Source organism: Dinoponera quadriceps, unplaced genomic scaffold, assembly GCF_001313825.1.
Source record: "Dinoponera quadriceps isolate SergipeBrazil2010 unplaced genomic scaffold, ASM131382v1 scaffold2662, whole genome shotgun sequence".
Taxonomy (NCBI): Eukaryota; Metazoa; Arthropoda; class Insecta; order Hymenoptera; family Formicidae; genus Dinoponera; species Dinoponera quadriceps.
Window position 1 is genome coordinate 686222 of NW_014556703.1, and position 16020 is coordinate 702241.

Consider the following 16020-nt stretch of genomic DNA (forward strand, 5'->3'; position numbering starts at 1 on the left):
ACGGTCCGCTCCAATTTTTGTGTCAATTTAAAGCAAAATGAATATGTCGAAAAGTAACACAAATATTATGTTAAGAATTAACACAGAATTAATACGTTAATCGATACTGAAGTATAAAATGCGTTATTTTAACATTTACAGATCGACAATATGTTGATATAACATAAACATAATATATTAAACTAACACACGGATATGTTAAAAATTTAACACGAAAACTTGAACAAGGACCAATTTTAACACAAGTACAAAATGTCTTCTACTAAGTGCGTTATATCGAAGTAATCAAACCAAGCGAAGCTGATGTTAAGTGTCCGGATCAGGAACCGTGAAAATTTTTTCATCACGATTCGCCAGCGAAGCAACGCGAGAAAACTACGACGACGCAACCGCGTCATGTAACAGCAGCCACATTGACAGCAATTGTTATGTTAATATCCTCGAGACATTCCCTGGAATAATAATGAATTTCGCATCCCAAGAACTCGATGAACTGTACCAGCGATGTGTAAGATATCAAAGATATCGTACTTCCGCTAATTTTCTCGCCCGGCGCACAAGTGACTTTCCTTTGTCTGTAAATGAAGCGTTTCGCGAAGAAATTCGAGCCGTTCGTTCTGCACGAGAAAAGAAAAAAGAATGATTAAGTCGAGCCGAATTATCTCGCGCATCATTGTTGTAACGTTCAAACGACGTTACGTCAATTCACTTGACGACTTGCGAGAAATTGCCCGAAGGTTAAAACGCCGGACAAAAATCTGGTCGGGTGTGAAAAATATATGCGACGTTGTCGAGTGAATGAATGCCCGTTGTAAAACGAAGCTTGAAATTCAATCACAAATTGATCCGCCCGTGACTTTTCTCCTGACCCTTTACTCGATTATACCATTTGGCGTTCTAACGTATAAACATCCCAGGCTTATCATCTAACACTATGAATGCGTCCCTCGCCAGTTAACGTAGCGCTGCTCACGTGGCGAATTATAATTGCGGACGACCGCGAAACGGCCTCACGAGCATACGGCTTTAATTTACACTTTGTCTCCCCTCTCTTGTTCCCCATATTTCTCTTGAAAATTATTTTAACCCGCGTCAAACGAGTACTGTTCCCAACAACAACAACAATGGTCCCGAAACTTGAATTATTACCCAGCGGTAAGGGGAAGATAATTAATCGCCATTCAAATAAATAATCGTGGATGCGTGATTTTGTAAAGCGCAACTCGAGCGCATTTAACTTTTAACACGATCGTATTTGGGGAAGGGGGGTGGGGACGAAGAACGCAACAATATGTTTGCGTTCGTATCAAGCACGGCCGGAGGTTATCAACGAGTTAAGTTCAATGTCATATCCTCTGCAGCTGTCATAAACGGCCACGCAACGCTCCGTACCTTCCTACGAGGTTGGCGCGATAATCTATTACGATCACGATGTTTAACACCGCTATTGTTTTGCTACTTCCGGGCGCACCTAGCGGTAACGTCATAATGCATCATTCGCACTCTTCAACGACGTATATCGGTATCGATCAATTATCCATCGATTACGTAAGAAGCGAGATCTCTTCGATTAGAACGTAATGCGGATAAAAAGTGAAAACACGCGCAACGCTATTGTTTCGAAAGTTATTGACTCGAAGAATCGAATATGAGAATGTCGGCTCGCAAAACATGTGGATTTTACAAAAATGCCGCGTGCGTCTATTTTGACGCTGCTTTATATTTATACACGTTGCCGTCATCTATCTAGAAAAAGCTTTTCCGATGAAGCACAGACATATACGTCATCTTTCGCGTTATCCCTAAAAATTGCGCTTTTAAATAAAGCGCGTGACGTTAAAGGTAAATTTCTAGGAGAAACTATGAAGCTTCTCACACTGTGCGAAGATAAATCATTTCTTCTACGAAGGTACACTGTTTTAAACATTTATATTAGATTTAATAATCTGCGAAATTTTTTTACATAACCAAGTTATGAAAATTAATGACCAAATTGGTATTACATTTAATAATGCATAGTTATGAAAAGACATATTCTGAATCTACTCTTCGTAATTGTAACAACTTATAATATAGCTTATCAGTCCTCACAATTGTGTTTCCTAATTTAGTAATACTATTAATAATTTGTATTCTATCGTTTCTAAATTATTACATCATTATAAAAAGTGGATTTAGAATATGTCTTTTCATAACTATACGTTAATAAATGTAATATCATTTTAGTTATTAGTTTTCATTATTTAAAATTCATAATGTAAAAACCTTAATAATAAGATTATTAAATTTAATATGGATTTCTCTAACAATGTGTATTTCTTCTTACCCGGAACATGTAACGAGCGAAGACGCCCGACGCTTCTGAGGCGTCCATACATCAGCCCGTCGCGAAGTCGATCGCGAGGTGGTCATGCACACATCGTGTCGCGGCGACCACTGAGATTCGCGCAAATCGCTGTCAAATTCTGTATTATTAAATATTAAAACAATTCTAATATATCATAACGTGTTATAACTGAATATGAAAATTAAACAACAACTTATATAATATAAGACGGAAAAATGTTAAGTTTCGTGTTAGTTTCTCGATTTTATAATGAATATGAAATATCATGATTATTTTATAACTAATAACATTGGTATTGTGAAAAAATCTTCAGTTATAACATTTAAGATTCTTAAATTTACTAACAAAAACGCTATTACTTTTAAGAACTTTTTTATCGATATGTACAGAATATCCGAAAGAAATCGCGATAACTACCAGTCGACGGGAATTTGACGAGTAAAAATCTTCACAGCAATTCACAGCAATAATCCGTCGGCTGTCCCATGAAACTCAAGTCAAAATACCGGGTGTCATCTTTGGACCAGCATCCAAAAGTTTAATTTCGTCGGCACGTCGGCGACGACGTGCGGCGCACATGCGCGTATAAATTCGGTTGCGTGAATTTTCTCGGACAACGTAATACCCCCCGTTGCTTCGTGTAATGTAATAAACACTGGAATGTGGCTGCGATCGCGCGGTGAACGCACCCCAAAGAAGACGCAGGCAGGTTGGCCTATAAATAACGAAAGTTTGCGGTCGCGCCGGCGCTTGAAACTTCAGTCGTCGAAAAGTGCTGGGTCAGCCGTAAACCGCCGATTCATCAGCCGCGATCCTTTGCGCGAACGGCACGATTATTCGTGCCATTATACGTATGTATCGATTCGACGTAACGTGAAGAATATCGTGTAATTAAACGAGCAAGAGTCACTTGTCGATCGCGTGAACCACGTTTTAAGTTGTCAATCCGATATGGCGCAGCAGTGTATCAAAGATCTCAATCGTATTTTAAGCTCGATCGAAGCTATACAGTGACTGCTCTGTGCTTCTGCATGCGTACTTAATCGTAGTTAGGATGAGTTAGCTGTCATGAAACGCGTGTTGTTTAATCAAATAGCGGCCATCAAAGCAGGCGCCACATAAATCTCTCTCACGACTTCCATTTATACGAGTACGATGTAGTCCGTCGATTGATTTAGCAGAAACACAGAGCATGGCGATACTTCACGAGCTGATGCGAAGAAAGTCGGCACGATAGTCAATACTTGCGATACGGATTATCAAAGTAGCGTCTTGCGGGATTCAACGGGAGTTGTTTACGCGCCTGGATTCTTCGCTCCTGAATACGATACGCGCCGGTTTACTATGAGCGAGCTTGCAAATTCGAGCCAACTATGCGTAGCCGGCATAGTGAAGATGCCTTCGCAAGTACGAACATAATAAACGTCAATAACTTCAACACTTTCCGACCCTCCCCCACGTAACGTCTGCAAATTCGATACCTCAAGACCGAAATCGAACCTGAGTTTCTCTTTGTTTTGCACACGATGAGAGAAATCAATTTATCATACGGATCTTTATGACGACTTAAATTTTGGAAAAATTTTTATATTAGAATATTTTATGAGAAAATTTGTAAAAATGGTTGCGCGTTCGTTTCGTCCTAAGAATCATTGCTCCGAAGATCGGTAAGAGTCTTGCGGGCAATCCCGAATTGTTAATCATTTGATATGACTTCGATAGCAGGTCGATTGGCGACGGTGCGAAAGACAGGCCGAAGTTTTCGCGACCATTAATCGCTTAGAATAGACGCAGCTATTAATACGCGTAGAATTTTCGGACCACATGTTGCGACGTCGAAAGTCAAAACAACGTAGGTGTATCTAACCGTTACGTACCACCCCAGATTATTACTAGTATGTTCTATCATTTTTCTTTTCAATTTGCGAAATTGTGCGGCAAAATTCAACGAACTTCGCGACTACGAGCCGTTGTTGATACAAGCGGAGTTACGATATATCTTGCGCGGAATTCGTTTTTGTAAATTATTTACGATAAGAGAGAAATACTTTATGCGTGCATCAAACTTAATTAAGAATGCTACGCGAAACTCCATCGAAAATGTATTACATCCTATATTACTATTACATATGCATTATTAGTTTTTTGAATGTTGATATTTTGTCACTCACCAAAAGCGCAACGAAATCTATCAAAGTCCTCCATCTGAAAAATATGAGAAGTAATGTTCCTGGTTAGTTACGATAGGAAAATTGCTTTCGACATAAAAAATATAAAAGTAAGAATACGGAATGGAGAAGAGGGAGAGGGGATTATAATTTCAATAATTCAGTAATTAAAAGACGATATATCTATAATCTCTCCTCTTTCTGAATTGGTTGCTACCGCTATTAACGATGACACAAACACTGCACTTCGCAATTATCGCGGCACGAAAGTCACAAGTTAATTTTAAATTACACTAAATAACTCTGAACAATTGGAAATCCCGCGAATGACGTCCGAACATTAATCACCTTCCTCTGGAAAGGCTATTGTAATTACGCGTATCGCCAGCTTACGTGTGAAGGAGAATCGGTTGACCTTCAACACGCCGAATAAAACATTACATACTTTCTTTGATTACTAAACGTACGTTGTAGTATTTCAAATTATATAACGTTTGATCGTATTTTAGTACAACGATTTCGCGATAACGCAGGTCAAGAAATCGCAGTTGCATTATAAACATGTAGACTGCCGCGTTGATTTCCCATGATTGTATAAAAATATAACTGATAACTATGAATTACAGATATATAAATATACATGTACATAAACTTAACATGAAAAAATTGCATATTTAAAAGGTCAGTCACGTGTTATATTAATTTCATAACTATTTATTAGAGTAAAAGAAAGAGAGAGAGAGAGAGAGAGAGAGAGAGAGAGAGAGAGAGAGAGAGAGAGAGAGAGAAAGAAGTTTTCGGAATATTGTACGAATTTGCTGAATTAATCGCGACATTTTGCATATATCTTGATTTTCACGTATTTTGCGAATTTTGAACATACATTTTCTTGCATAATTCTGACATAATTAATCAAGATTACCACGGTGAAGACCAAGAGCTTTAATATAAGGCGGTAATATCATAATGCTGATCATCATGATGACTATCACGGCATTCAACGTATTAATAATTTTACACATAAACGTTTTGACAAAGTGTTTTAATCGGAAAATCGTGAATACCGATGGCAAAAATGAATGCTAATTTACTTGATAATTATCTCTTGAAGACGCCGTCATTGCGCACGATGATGCGTGTTCACCGTGTCCGATAATCGTGACGCGGGTATCGTTCTTGTGATTATTTTCTGGACAACGTAAAAAGAAGTTTGCAATACGAAACAAAGTGATCCGATCCGCACACCCTCGCGTCTGCTACTGCTGACACGAGCGCACATGTGTCTCGCTGAAGGTTACGCGGACTCAGCGCATCAAAACCGCACGAGAGTGACACGATTTCTCACGTTGATAACGTATCATATTCTTCTATCATCCATAAACGAAGTAATAGTGACACGCGAAATCTGAGAGCCACGTTAAAATATTCTTACACGTGCATGCCTTATACGTATCATTATAATTCATATCGATCACATAAAACAAAATTATCTTCATATATTTATATATCGATTGTTTCGAGTCCATAATATAGTAACATAAATGTATCGGGGAATATTCGGCAGGAATGCAAAATGACAATACGATATTGCCCGGGACGCGACGACGATTTTAATTTATCGCCCCACATCGCGAGTCGTAAACTTTGCATGTTCCACCATCGTGCAATCCCGCGCGTTTATCAATCATATTGACGTTAAATCTTGAACTGACTGACCAGCCACCCATCTGTCCGCCTCCCATACACCGTTTACAACGTAATCGAATTTATGTCTTGCTCGTGCATGACTAAGAAGGGTGCGTCCGCTTCTCTCGCGAAATGTTCGTCATTCGCCGTTCTCTGTTCACCGCGCGGCCCGGTTTTATGTTAATGAGTGGCAAATTATCGGAAAAGAGGCTGCCTGACGTAGCAGGCTACCATACTGCGATGGAGGTTGGCAGGACCTCTCACTCTCTTCCCCTCCTTTCGGCTTTCCTCGCTCTCTCTCTCTCTCTCTCTCTCTATCTCTCTCTCTCTGTCTCTCGCGATCGTATCGGTACTTTTGTCTCTTTTCGCTTCGTAACGCTATCTCGCTCGAAATCCAACGAGCACGTCCAACGTCGGATGCGCTTATGGTTATGGCCGAACGTGTCGCCGAACGCGTACACCGCGAAACGGTGACATCAGCTATCAGCGATCGATCGGCGAAATCGACGAGCGCTGCGCCCCTGATCGCTTCCTCTTTCTGCTTCCGCTCCTCTCGCTCTCCGCTCTTCCTCTGAGCGCATAGAATGAACGCCGAAGAAACGTTCTTTAGTAGTTTCGAATGACGTGTACACTTCGTCGGATCAATAAAAATGACAAAATCCGTGCAAGTTTCACATACATTTTCGCTCTTCGGTCTCGGTAAGCATTCCGATATTGAAACCTCTCAAACATGTCAAAAGGTAAATCTTTCTCTTATACGGTTGAATTACAATGGAATTCGATAAAATCGTGATTTCAGATTTCGTTATCGAGACGTTTGATTGATATGTTCGAATTCGATGGAACTTGAATCTAATTTTAATATGATTATAAACGAGCGTGTGTGTTCTTTTTTTGGATTAACGTTTAGTTATATCCACGCTGAGAAAGGTTGTCTTAGAATTTAGTCAATCCGTTGAAACACTCACGTGTACCTTACGGAATATCCTGCACGTGTTCACGCGACTGCATCATGGGGACGACGTTGCGGAGCGTACAAAGTTTTGACGCGCGCAACAATTATGAATGAATGTGGAGTAGGTCATAATATTATAACGATCTTGCAGCACTATGCCTTATGTTACGTCCACGTGCAAACCCTCATGTCAAATCGAGCAATTGAAATCGCGTCACACTCGCGTACGATCGAATCGCATAGAAGTCCGATTGTAATTTGCAAAGATGTCACTGAAGAGCAAAGCTGAAGATCTGACCGTGCTGCTTCGGCCTCGTGTGTACATTTGGTTGCAAAACGGCTTGGATACAATTAAATTGGGAGCGGAGAAAACTGTCATGAATGAAAGTCACTAGATTGATAAAAAAAAAAAAATTACAGTTCCCAAATATATCTTTCAGCCATAAAAATAGTCAGAAGAACCATTTTCCCGTTATTATAGTGCCAATAACCTTACACGCATGTTACTACTACTATAAAATATGTTTGGCGTCGAAACTAATTATAATTTTCTATCTGTATACCATCGGGTTTGCCGAAGTGACGGTATCTTGAATAAAAGTAAATTTGTCCAAGATAACGTGACAACCTGTTAATACATTTGAGAATATTCTGCGTTTAACCGAATATTCGAAGAGTTGGAAAATATTTTCTTTTTTGAAAAAGGATTAAAAAACATGGAAAAAAGGTCGAGGTAAAAGTTGATGTGAGATGAAAACGACTTCTCGGCTCTTATATGCAAGCCCATTAAATATTATAGATAATAGACTCTCAATCGTGACAGTTTACTGCTGTTCCAACTTCATTGTGTTTAAATTGTTTTATAATCAAGTGTACGTATAATTTCCAAGGTCTCGTGAGGTGCTGAAATTACAGGTACCCCAACGACGGGGGCGTAGCTCAGATGGTAGAGCGCTCGCTTAGCATGCGAGAGGTACCGGGATCGATACCCGGCGCCTCCAAAGTAATATTTTGTTTTGCCAATTAAAGGATTTAAAACAACAATATTGTAATTTATCTTTTGAAAAAGCTTAATCAAACTTGGTAATATCGTAAGAGAAAAAAAATTAACACCTAAACATTATTTATTTTTTTGCTAGGTTCTTATGAATCGGCTTGGATCATTGTTACGTTGAATTTTACAATTATCAGATAAACTTCAACAACAAGATAATTGTTGAGTAATTAATTGAAAAATGCTTATTTCTTTCAGTTTTCCGATTATACAGACTACCTTTTAGTTTTAAATAAGAAAGAAGAAGAATATAGAAATAGGTCGTCAGTGTATTTTCGCTTTCAGCACACAACGACATTGACCGCGATTATGAACACTTTAAGCTAATTGATTAATTTAACTCACCACATAGGAAGCTGTCAAGTTTGCTAATTACTACAAATTCTCCATAGATCTTCCTCACTCAAAAAAACCCGCGTATAGAATTTCAAAGAAATCATAGTTAAGATAGAATTCTCAGAAGTTTCTTCCTCAGGAATCTTTTTTAATTGCTTTTAATATCTACCATTAGCACGATACTCACGCGAGAATATCATCAAATGTATTTAATCTCAGTAATCTATCATATTTCCTCTATATTCTATAATATAAAAAATATTTTGCGCAGAAATTACAAATGTATAAAAAATCGTGATTAATTCTCTTCGAGATATACAAGACTGCTAAATTGGCTAGATGCGATATTTTACACCGTTAGCCGTGATGATGTCTTCGTGAGAGACAGCCGACGTCTCGTGCCGACGACGTGTGGAAGATCCGTTGCGTTGCGTAGCATCACATCGCGGCAGGTATAGCATTTAGACATTCTACCGCGCTGGCCTAAGCTCGCTTAGCATCCCTGGCTACCTACTCGACCGGTCTGCTCGCCGGTTGATTCTAAACCATGATTTACCAACAACCGCCAGATAAACTGATGCTGGTTTACGGTCTACGCGCTCCTCCTAATCCACCTTCTAATCTACACACTGGCTATACTCCATGTGTGTTCGTGGCCACGTGTGTGTGTGCGCAAATATACGATCACGCGTGTACGTCCCACCTCCATATGTGGAACCTCAGACTTCCTTCGCTGTCTCTAGTCCTAATCCTCGTGCAGTGTCGCTAATCTGTCAAGTAGTAGTACGAGCACAACACGCGCGTACGTTCAACAAGACGCGATCGATGAGTATCGAATGAAGGTGGTGTTTCCCATCGTTTAACGATTTTGCGAACGAGCGTGTTTTTAACGAACGTTGCGAGATCTCATCTTGAGCATCTTGTTGTCTTACGCATTTATCCAGGTGCTACACCTGATCGTACCTCCACAATTTAACTACCCGTTTTTATCCACCGGTCAGAAAATCCTACTTATTCGTCGATTATGAATGCTATCGACTGTCTCGACGCATTTCCGACGTAATTACGTGGCAAGTGTTTTCAGTCTGTGAAAGTCGACGAACTGGCTTCACCAGCCGTGAGATTTCCGATTCTACATGAGGTAAAAGAAGGGAAACGTGCGGGAATATGTTAATGGCTTTGCGTGACGGCGTCGATATTTTAACAGAGATGCGCTTAACGATTCCCCCCCTCCCCTCTCCCTCCTCGCGAAACTCCTGACATATTAACCCTTAATAGGGTCAACGAAAGAGACGCTCGGGTATATAGGCCTACGGTTCAACCCCTCGCGCCTCGTGTTCTCCTGTTGCGCCGCATGTTTTTTCTTTGTTCAACGCTTCAGAATTTACCGAGCATTATCGCGGCGAACGTGCACGACGCGTGCGATGAGACGTGCCGACATGAAGGAGCAAAGTAGCGCCATACGTGGTATCCACGTATGTGCGTACGCATGAATCGGATACCATGGGAGAAGCATGACACGTTCTGCAACCCTAATAATGCGTGTGTGAATATGGTGACGTAATACACTCGACACGCGACAGGCCACTGCAGCGTGCGTACGGGAGCCCGAAGTACGGTATCTCTTAATCCTCAGCAAATACGAAAGGGTTCATATCCCTTGACGTATAAAAAAAAAACTCTGTTGCATAATTAACAGTAAGATACGATAAACAGTCTCGTACATAAGGGCGAAATGAGATTAAAAGCCATCTCCTTGAAAATTCTTTAATCTGAATGTATACTTTTTTTCCAATCCTAAAGGGCTTAACGAGATTGATTTCACCTGCTGAGGGTTAAGTCCGAAACAACGAGTAAATCGGAGAGAAGGACGAGAAGGAAGTTAGACAAATTTTCTGGCTCTTCCCCGGGTGATTTTAACCGGGCTTACTTTCTCTCGGATAATAGCTGCTTAGATAATAGCGTCCCTTCGAGCAGCTATCGCATTAATTCAGTCACTTGTCGAGAATCGAGCTTCTTGGCCCCTTTTTCAAGAACCTGGATATCGGTATCGTCCGTGGTGCTTCGATCTCCGGCAAGTGCGCGCGCAAAACTTCTCGAGGATGCTCGTTGTTTATGCGTCCCGTGCACAGTTGGACCGTAGTCAGGCTTCGGCCTCGGTCCAAAAAGGAGTAAAGGAGGAGTCGAAGGAGCGAAACGAAGATCATGCTTCCCCGATAACCCATGTACGCGCAGCAGTGCGTAAGGCCAACCAGTTCGCGCGAAGCGTGTCGAGCCTATGGGGGAAACGCGTGCGTGGCGTGTCTGCGTGTTCGCATACGTGTCTGCGTGCACGTCGCTATGGTGTGCGAGAACGGAACTCGCTGTCGCGAACGGCGAGGGGGAACCCTCGGGCCCTTCGAACACTCCCTGTAGGGGCTGATGCCTTGGTAAGGCCACGCATCGCCCCTCAGGCCCTTTGCTTCTCGGTGTCCTTGCCCTTAAGACAAAGCGACCTCGAACACCCTCGAAACTCATTCACCAGTCTCGATGAAAGAGAAAGAGAGAGAGGGGGAGAGAGAGAAAGAGAGAGTTTCGTATCTTCCCTTTATTTCGCCGCCCACGCATCGGCTTGCCATCGGGTGCACTCGCGGAAATCGATCGAAGGAGGAGACGCGTTCTAAAATTAACGGCTTCGAATCGCGCAAGATGATCAGAGAGCAAGAACCGGAGTTTTCGAGTTGAAACACAAGTTAAGTCGTTAAGCTAAGAATTAACGTGCGTGTAAGTAATAGAAGAGATTAGGACGGTTTTTGATTCTTCTTCATATTAAATATTTTACATTAAATATTGTCGCGTATGTGAATTCTCAAGATGTCGTTGTCAGTCAGTACGGTTAAAATTGACGCTAAGGTTTATTTTCTATAAAAAGAAATGCCGAGGTCCATTTTTCTCTCCTGATTCATCTTGATTCTCGTGAGAATATTATGCAGGAACGATGAGTCAAACATTATTAGGTCGTATGATCCGTCTGGCTCAGGGTAGATGAGTGATCGACAAAATTTCGCGTGACGCGAAACTTCGCGTACACACGTGCTACACAATGTGCGAACGTTGCGTAATCGCTTACGTAAATTACTATTAGAAATCTCAATGTGCGGACGCGTGGCGGTCTCGCGGACGAGCGGATAAATCACACGAGCACTCTCGCGCACAGAATTATTAAAGCGCGCAAGTGCACGCTGTGCCTGTAATATCTTACATAATATAACGCGCAAACCGTCCCATCGTTTTTCTCACGTTCGCCAAGTTCTCTTGTATTCCGATTCTCGCGTTAGATCTAATTGAGGATCGGCCGCGAGAGAATCGCATGTGAATACACACAAGTTGAGACGACCACCAAAACTTTCCACGATAATTATAATTAAATATGCATCGGCTATTCAATCTAGCGATTAATGACCCGCTGAGATTCCCGAAGACTCTTGAAATATGTTAAGCGACAATCCATTAAACTCAGCCGAAAAAACCATCTTTGAGATTTGCTATTGTGAGGAAGAAACCAAATATTCGAAAATTATTCGAACAAAAAAAAGAAAGAAAAAGGAAAATTTTTAATAATAAATTTATGAAGAAATTTGCGATCTTCGCACGCGAAGGAGTCGCGTCTCTCACGAGCGACTCGACGGCGGTTGCCATTCGATTTCACCGAGACCCGAGCATCGACTACGATACTACTCCCACGCCTCGACCTCCTATGCGCTATGCGACCCTGATAAAAATTCTTGTTCTCTATTGTTCCACCCTAATTAATGTCCCCACCCGCGTCCGAGCATGCGAACGATGTGACGCACTCGTCCCGCCTCTTATTCGCGTCGCGATCCCCCTACGCCTTCATACGGCCCTGCTACATCGCGCTGTCACTTATCCAATATCTGTAAACAAAAAATGGTCAGCGTCGTCGGTAGGAGTAAGATGAATGACTCGCGTCGGTGCATCGTTCGTTCGTTCGTTCGAGCAAACATTCTGCCAGCCGCTCGTCAAATTGATGATAATTCCGCTTCGAAATTTGCGCAAGTGTCACATTTTAGTGTCGGCAAATCACGCAAATCGGCTGTTATCATTTAACGGGCCCGTAATTCTCAACAACTTGAATAATATCCGCCGTAGAATCGGAATATCAAAAAGAAAAAAAAATGCAAAACAATGAAATAGCTTCCATCAGTGAGAGCAGGTTTTTCCAACAAGTGAATTCGCATCTCGCATTTTTAAACGACATAATTTTTCACGTCTTAATTTTATCTCTTTAATCTAGCACAAACTCTTTGGTTACTTTGTAAGTCAGTTCTTTCCTTGAAAGGTCGAAGTGGTTAACAGTCTCGCGATATGAGCGACAAAAAATCCAAAGTTCCAGGCGAATTAACAAATGTCGGGTGAATGCAATAAGAAGTAAAATACAAACTCGATTGCTTATTGAGCTTCAAAACGATCGGTCTTATCGTGAAATTTTCATCGCGACACGAAGAGGACTCCTCGTGAAGCGGCTGGAAGATCATCAACATTGCGTGGAATTCGTAGGTTGGTTGGCAGGTCGCGTTTTTTTAACACAAAATGTCGCATCGTGTACCAGGTTACTATGCCGCGCACCGAGCTCCGTTTACAAATGTAACGCGGCCGGCTTTTCGCCAATGCGCCTTCACTGCAACTTCTGTTTTCCTGTGTAATTGCAAACTGCTGCTTGTTTACAGCAAATTGTTGCAAATTCCTCGTATGTTGTAATGACAACCGGGAAATTATTTCTAACAGTTGCGCGCGCGCGTAATTCGCACACGATCGATCTGTAATTTTACAAAATGCCCTCCTTCGCCCGCTAGAAATTATCTCACCGTCTCGATCTATTTTGCAATTTGCAAATTTATAAGCGAACATCACGATGTTGCTGTTTTATAAGTACGCAAATAATTATGTCGCAGACAGTTCCTGCGCGAGTTATAATAAACCACTTCGAATATTTCACGAGATGCAAGAGTCACGCGACGTGACTCATCGCTCGGTGACTAACTGTTTTTACAACGCTTAAGAATATATTATAATTTTTTATAAATAAATGTTGCAATCACTTTATCGAGTATCGCGACACCGTCGTAACGAAACGACCGAGTTACAAAGAAAATATCGTACACGTATCTTCTGTCTCTCACTTAATGTATTTCGTCCGCTTTAAATTCTTAAAAAATGAGTGGCAATTCAATTTTTATGAACAATACTATATTGTTGTAATTACACGTCGATGTGTGTATAGACGTGTACACACCAACAGCGATGCACCATTTTATAGCGAGCGAGAAACCAACGTCGCTTTCCTACATTCCTACTACTCGAGTATCTCGTCTGTTCTAACCCATTTCTCCCCATGAATGGCTTCGATTCAGTTTGGCGGGCTTCCCACCTGCTTCCCCGCCACGACGAGTCTCGCTCGAGCATCTTCGACGCATCGTTGAAGCGTAGCACGTGAAACGCTTCTCTTAAGCCGGCAAATCGAGCCGGCATAGACTACCGCAATGTTGATACTCCTCTAATATCGCGGTAACGAGCGCAGGCCACCTCCTCGTCGTCGCGTCACGTTAATCTCCTTGATAATTTAAGTTCACATGGCTGTGACGGTATCGAGCCTACAGTCTCATGAGCCTTCGAGAGTCTCGCAACCGCAGCGTCGTTTTCGCGGATAATCGCACAAATGCGTTTGCAATTTCCATTTTTTTTTCACGATAGTTAAGGTTATCACGTTATCAACCTATTAAGACTTTTCCATGCCTTGAATAAATTTTAATACAGATGCTCGCAAAAAATATTTGAATTGCAAATCTCTCTATCGTCCTTTACAGATCATGGTAATTCTATCTCGTTACCACGGATACAAAATTAAACTGAAGATGGTTATTTGATAATTATTATGAATATCGTTATATTACCCATATGTTATTTTATGAGAAAATGAGCGTCGAAGCGTCGAAATGACTTAATCAGCGACCTACTAAATTATGTATCGCTATAATTTTTATATTATCATCGGTTCAAGTTGAAACTATAAGTTTAAACTACAAATTAACCAGAAAAAGAAAAATCAGGTTTTAGCATTCTTCGTCATCCCGAGATACTACAATTTATACGTATAACTGAATAAAATAATGAGAAAGAGACGAAAGTATAATTCGCGTAAAGAACATTCTAACAAATTACCATTTCGAGTTACAATACGAGATACGTTAGTAACGCAAACCATTTCGAGTTATAATACGAGATACGTTAGTAACGCAAACTGCGTTACTAACAAATTACTTCGCATCTCGAACTTGAGTCAGAGAGAGCGTATGCTCTTCACGTTTCCAAGAGGAAGATACGAGAACAAGTGCAGAAGGGAAATTCAATCAGAAAGAGAGAGAGAGAGAGAGAGAAGAGGCCCACGGTTGAATCGTACTTAAAGGCTTAGATACGATCGTGGCAGGTTAACAAATTATAGTCTCTTGATAGTCCGTTACATTCCGCTCGATTGTTCTACGGGGATGTAACAAACGATGTAAAGGACAGTTCCGCCGGCCGGCGGCCCGCCAACTTTGCCAGCACTTCAGGTTCGTAGAAGTATCGCGAACATCTGTCGAGCCGCGGACACGGTGCAACCCCCTCGAAGCCGATGACTGCGCCATAGCGTTTCGGTTACCAACTGACTGCGTGAAATGCACTACCCCCTTTCGGGGGGGGGGAGGGGGTTGTGCCTGAAAATCACCCCCTGAACCCTCGTGTTACCCTGCTACCGAACCGCCCTTGTTTTCCAATAAATACAAAGCATTTTCGTCTCGATCGCCGATCGCGAAAGAAAATTTCGTGCGCGCACCCCTTGCGATTCTCGGCTTTTCGCTCTCGTTTTCGCGCCACTCCAGGTCAAGGATTATCGAAAATCGGTACCTGCCCGCCTGTCTACCGACCAACCAAGCAACCGACCAACCTACCGCCGTCACCTGATGAGGGCCTGCTCCGTTTCCGGTCGAGTTTCGGTTCGATTTATCGATCCCCGCCTGTCACTACCATCGCGGTGACGGTGCTAGCGGAACGGGCGACGACGTCACCTCTAACTCCGTATACCATCCCGTTCCGCGCACCAATCGGGAATTCCTATTCTCGATCGTCCCTGGGAAGTACCGTTTCACTCATTATCCGCTGTCAAAGCGTCGATTCGCCACGGCATCCGGGCGATTTCTCCTCGTATCGGTTGTCTAAGAAAGTTTGTCGCGCGCTCGACAGCGCGACCACCGAGATTACGCTTTCCCTTTCGGCGCTCCTCAAACCTGAACCGTCGAATATCGGGGATAATTACCCGTGTGGCAATTTCAACCCTTTCCTTTTTGCATCGGCTCGGCTATCAACATCCCTATTCTTCCTTCTACATTCCTGTTTAAGAACTAGGTCCAGGAAACAAAACATCTCCTTGCGCAGGTAC

At 41.9% G+C, this 16020-nt stretch overlaps 1 protein-coding gene and 1 non-coding gene across 3 annotated transcripts in view; both read left to right on the plus strand.

Moving 5' to 3' along the window:
* Positions 1 to 16020, plus strand: part of LOC106748024 (xaa-Pro aminopeptidase 1-like) — a 31124-nt gene that overhangs the window by 1074 nt on the left and 14030 nt on the right. The window lies entirely within an intron of this gene.
* Positions 8085 to 8157, plus strand: Trnaa-agc. The gene has a single exon. It is a non-coding gene; the product is annotated as a tRNA-Ala (tRNA).